We start from the raw sequence: 6,000 nt of genomic DNA on the forward strand, positions 1-6,000 counted from the left end.
CAACAACCACAACCATCTTCCTTTGTGCTAGGTATGACTCCAGCCAGCGGAGGGTTTTCCCCCTGATTCCCATTGACCTCAGTTTTGCTAGGGCTCCTTGATGCCATGCTCGGTCAAATGCTGCCTTGATGTCAAGGGCAGTCACTCTCACCTCACCTCTTGAATTCAACTCTTTTGTCCATGTTTGAACCAAGGCTGTCATGAGGTCAGGAGTTGAGTGGCCTTGGCGGAACCCAAACTGAGCGTCACTGAGCAGGTAGTTGCTAAGCAAGTGCCGCTTGATGCAATGAAAATATGTCACGTGCAGGAAGAACCTGATTATAGCCTTATGTAAATGTTGTTTCTTCAAACTCTGTATTAACATGTACGTCTCAATATTTGATGCCCGATGATTCAGCAGAGGCAGAATGCAGTCTGCATGTTGACTTTTTTTTTAAAATGGCATCAATTTTTTCTTGCAGCATTAACACTGCTGTAAGTTTCTCTAAGAAGAAAATTGGTTTGAATTCACTGTAAAGTGAGTTTTATTTTTCTCAAAAGTAGGACTCAAAAGAAAGACCGCAAACTACAAAGGTCATAAAATTATTCAGTGTGAAATTTAACTTTAATAAATTCATGTAAAGTTTCTTTAATTACTACTTTGACAGCAGCATGAACTCATTCAAATCTTTACACAGCAAACCTTCAAGGCTCTGTCTTCAGTGAACCATAGATATTTACAGCACAGGGGTGGATCTAACTTGCTTAAACCAGACTGAATTATTGCTTCGAAGCCAAATGAAATGTACAATTTATACACCCACTAGCTATGGCCTTTTTACATGAGCAATGTCACATTGCATTTATGCTCATTGTAACATAAATGGGGCATTACATTTCTATTACAAAGTTGCTGTGTCCAAAGCAATCATGACAATATAAACTACACCAATGCCACTAATCTCACCAAAGTTCCTGGTATCAGGGGGTGGTCCCTGTTCTGCATGCAATAGGGTCACATCTAGGGAAACTACCAGCCCCATGATGCTGACTTTGGGATCACCACCATCTCACCACCCCCCATTTCACCCCATGGAAGGAATGTGTAGTTGCCCAGTGCCCTCTATTTCCAATGTTGGCGGACCTGGTACACCAGGTCTGAAACCTTCGTGTGAGGGTTCAGTGAGTGAGAGCTCCCAACATACATAATTGTTTACTGATTCCTTCGTTTCCCCTCAACAGGCCTAGTATATCTAAGTCCATACCTAATTTGTAGCCTTCCTGGCAAACTGACAGCAGAGGTTACTGCAGGAGTTTCATAGAAAAGCCATGGAGTGGATGATTCCTCAGACAGTATAAATTAGCAGTTTGCAGTGCACTACACTCATATTGACAGGTTATGCACTTCCCACCCTCATGACATCTACTCCAAACAGGTCATAAGGATTCTGTTAGCTCTGAACATCCTTCCAAGTCACACAACATTCAACTTGGACATATACAGCTGTTTTGGGGAAGCTACTAGAATCTGTCATTGGGAATAAAGTGATTGAGCACTTGAACAAATATCAGCTGAGCAGAGAGAATGAACAATGGCTTTGGTAAGTGTAAGTCTCATCTGATAAACTGTGTTGAATTTATTGAGGGGGTCGCTTGTAAGGTAGATACGGGAACATGTGTGGACTTCCAGAATCACTTGATAAGATTCCACACAAGAGATTAGTAGAAAAAATGAAGGTGTATGGAATGAGAGGTAGTCTTTTGACCTGGATTGAAACTTGGAAACAGAGTGGACAAATCTTAAAATTAGAGCTATGCCATTCACAAGCAAAATCAGGAAGCACTTTATCACGCAATGTGTTGTAGAAATCTGAAAAGTCTCTCCACTAAAAGGTTGTGCATGCTAAGACAATTGGAACTTTCAAGATTGAAATCGATAGATTTTTGTTTGGTAAGGGTATCAAGGAGTATAAAGCAAAGGGGAAAATTAAGGTACGATGCAGATCTAATTGAATGGCCGAACATGTTTGAGGATCTGAATGACCAACTCCTGTTCCAAATGTCCCTCTGCTCCTTCATCATCAGCAAGTCAAAATCTTGGAATTCCTTACCTAATGCCTTTTGGGAATGCCATCTCCACAAAGACTGCAGTGGTTCCAGAAGAAGGTCCACCAGAACCACCACCAACTCAGATTAACGAGGGATAGGGAATATATATGGCTTTGCCAGTGTCAGCTATATTTTAAGAATCAATACAAAAAGGACGGCCCGGTTTGCCTAATGGTTTTGTTGATTCATCAATTATGGAACTGAGCCATCCAGAGTAGGAGGCTCTCAGGTTCCATTCCCAGGCTGTGTTAAGTTAGCTGATCTCATCTAGGACTGCCATAGGAGCATAGAATTGGTATCATCTCCTCAATTAAAAAGGGGAAAATCAGCTCGCACTCCAGTTTCTGATTGTAATCCAGTAGCCACTACTCCGACACACGTGTTAGTATTGGGTAAGGAAGGTACTGGACTCAGTTTTGATTCCCACAACCTCCCCCCTCCATCCCAACCTCAGTCAATTTTCTTGCTGACATCCAGTTTTTAGGATCACAACAGAACAATGACCATTTTGCAAGGTATGAGACGGTGCCAGGAGTTAGAGTTTCCTCTGGAGTTATGTTGGATTCTCAGTGTAACTCCAATAGGTCAAAGAGAAAAATTGAGCAGGGAGCTAACACTTGCAGACCAACACTTAAGGGATTTTCTACCAGAAGTAATGCCGGGCATTCGTACATCCATCTAAATATGGTGAATCTATTTTAAATCCTAAAATATCCTAAAATAGGAGTTAGTAACATGTGCTGTGGATAAAGGGGAACCAGTGAATGTACTGGACTTAGATTGCCAGAAGGCATTTGATAAGGTGACGCACCAAAGCTTATTGCGGAAAATAAAAGCTCAAGGTGTAGGGGGTAACATTTTGGCATCAATAGAAGATTGGCTAGCTGACGGAAAACAGAGAATAGGCATAAATGGGTCATTTTCTGCTTGGCAAGATGTACTGAGTGATGTGCCACAGGGATCAGTGAGTGGGAAAAGATCTGGCAAATGGAGCATAATGTGGGAAAATATGAAATTGTCCAGTTTGGCAGGAATATTAAAAAAGAAGCATATTTCCTCTGCATTAGCTTTGAATACCCCAATAAGTCCTATGGGTTTACCTTGCAATTTCCAGCACTCTGAACAAAGATGACCCATTTTGTTGCAATGATAACACTTTGGCTTGCAAACTTCACTTCTACCCTCAGCACCTTCCTTTCAGCCTGAGGAGGTGATCCTGGGGCATTCCCAGCTGTTTCTTCTTGTTCATGGCTACTTGCCTTCCTTTCACTCTCCCACTTTCTATTCTACTCAGGTTTATGGGGGTGGCGGACAAAAGGTTTTGGCTTATTCACAAGCTCGAAATCATCAGCAATTTCCACTGCTTGCCTAGCTTTCAAAACTTTCAAGTTATCTACATGAGTTCTCACAACTGAAGGAATGGAGTTTTTTAATTCCTCCAAGAGAATCAACTCTCGAAAGTTCTCAATTATGTTTCCATCTTTAATGCCCATATCCAACGGTCAAAATTAATTTGCTTCACCCCCTCAGATTCTACATACGTCTGTCCAGCCAATCTCCATAAGTTCTGAAACTTCTGACGGTAAACTTCAGGGACTAACTCATACAGAGCAACAATAGCCTTTCTAGCTATCTCATAATCTGCAGAACCCTCTTCAGGATGCATGGCATAAACTTCATGAGCTCTGCCTACCAACCTGCTTTGCATAAACTGTGTCCAGCTTTCCTTTGACCATTTCATCTGTTTAGCTATTTTTTCAAAAGATATGAAAAATGCATCTATGTCCCTTTCCTCAAACTTAGGAAGCGCTTGCATAAATTGAAACAGCTTTTCGTTGGATCCTGAGCTGAATTCAGATTCTTCCTGACCCAAATTTTTCTTGGAGTCAAGACCAAGTCTTAGTTCCATCTCTTTTACCCTAAGTTCCCCTCTTCTCTTTTAACTTTCTCTCTGAAATATTCTCTTTTCTTCCCTTTCCTCTTTTTCCAATTCAACTGTTCTTATTTCTATATCTTTTTCTGTTTCCTGTTGAAGCCTAAGTTTTTTCATTTCTTGTTCCTGCTCAAGTTTTTTTGTTTCCAACTGAATTACAGCCAATTCCAGTGCATCACTATCTGACTTACTATCTACTTCTTCCTCTAATTCCAGATGTTGGGCTATTAGGTCAATTATTACTGTTTTTTGGCACCTGATTTCAATTCTAACCCCAATTTTGCCATCAATTCTTTTAGTTTGTACTTAGTTAAAGTTATCAAGTCACTGAGCAAAACATTCTCCTGACCCAGACACTCTGCTGCAACTATTAATTCCATTACAATGGTATATACTGTACCTTATAAAAGAAATCTGGTTCCTTTTATTTTCGCAATTGGCGTTAGATTTGGATCCCAACAATCACGTTTCCAATTAATATGATCCCAGACGTGAGAGCAATTACTATGATGCCAGACGCAAGACTTCAATTTATGAGTAATCCCAGAGACGAGTAATCAACATGATTCTAAACGCGAGCTCCCCCAATTAATCCGATTCGGATCCCAGACAAGCCGACCAATTAAATATGCTATGACCATGGTGGGATCAATGCACTGTGAATTCAGTCCTGACACTCCACAGTTCGCAGCATATTATTAAGCGTTCACACCCAATCGAAAAACAGCCAAATTAAAAACTCTAGTAACCCTACAATGAAACAGACCAAATCAGGTATCTTTAGACAACAACAGATTAAATATTTATTAAAAAAACTAAATCTTAAACACTATTAAGATAAACCTATGTCTAAAAACCTTATAACTTCTTATTTTAACCTAACTTCCGCATTCACACACATACACTCAAAAACTAACAGCTAACCGTTTTTTAAAAGTACAGTTCTTAAAACTAAGCTGTCTCTTAAGAATAAATAAAATAAGTAAGTTTTTGTAGGTTACATTGCTGATGGATGAGGTCTTCTAATGTGAAAAATAATCAAAGGTCATTCGAAGTCTTCACGTGGATTTGATGAAAATAGTCCTTCAGTAGATAGGCAATCAAATCTTTGGCTGCAGAAAGCATTAAACAGTTCTTTGAACGATGAGCACAGCAATACAAACGGTTTCATGAAAAAGAAGGCATGTTTTCTTTACTTAGGGAATTAACTGGGCTTGTAGCACCTTGTAGAATTTTTGCTGAGAGGCAATAGATAATTTTCTTCTCATCCATACGCTTCGCTGGAAAGTCTCTCAGAACCAACTGGTTTTAGCTGGTTTCTGCCAGTTCCACACACAGCCAAGTGGAAACATTACCATGTGACCTCTCTCTCTCCTGCAGTTGCCCAGAGTAACAAAAACTGTGGCACACTGTCTCCAGAACCTTCTCTCCCTTGAAGGTGCATCACTTTTAACAGAGTCTTAAAGGCACACACACAGTTTTTAATCCGAGGAGAAAAATAATTACAGGTCCGTGACACAAGTAAGAACCAGCCTTTTCAAGTGGAAGTGGGTGATCAAGGAGATGGTCAAGGAAAATTGGAGGACCACAGGTTATGTTGGTGGGGTGTCAACACAATGGGCATCCCTGGGGAAGGAGAGATGACTGGACAAGAAAATCAGAAATAATTAAACTAGCAGAGAGCATCAGAGGAGTCAATGTCACAGGTATAATTGGACAGGGATGAAAAAATGTAAAATATATAGAAGGGGATTAAGGTCAGTGGGCCAGGACCCAGTTATAACAAAGGACCAACTAGGACAATCCTATTTGTGTTTCTTTGGTAGGAAAAAATGTGCTGTCCTGTATTGGAACAAATTAGATTTGAGGCGCTGAGTGAAATATCCTCCAGAAGATGAATGATGGTGTGAGAGATGATGGGTGGAATTTCATTTCAACTGACTCACACACAGTGTTTTATTTTTTAGTTTTCGTTTTAG

The sequence above is a fragment of the Heterodontus francisci genome, chromosome 13, assembly GCF_036365525.1.
Source record: "Heterodontus francisci isolate sHetFra1 chromosome 13, sHetFra1.hap1, whole genome shotgun sequence".
NCBI lineage: Eukaryota > Metazoa > Chordata > Chondrichthyes > Heterodontiformes > Heterodontidae > Heterodontus > Heterodontus francisci.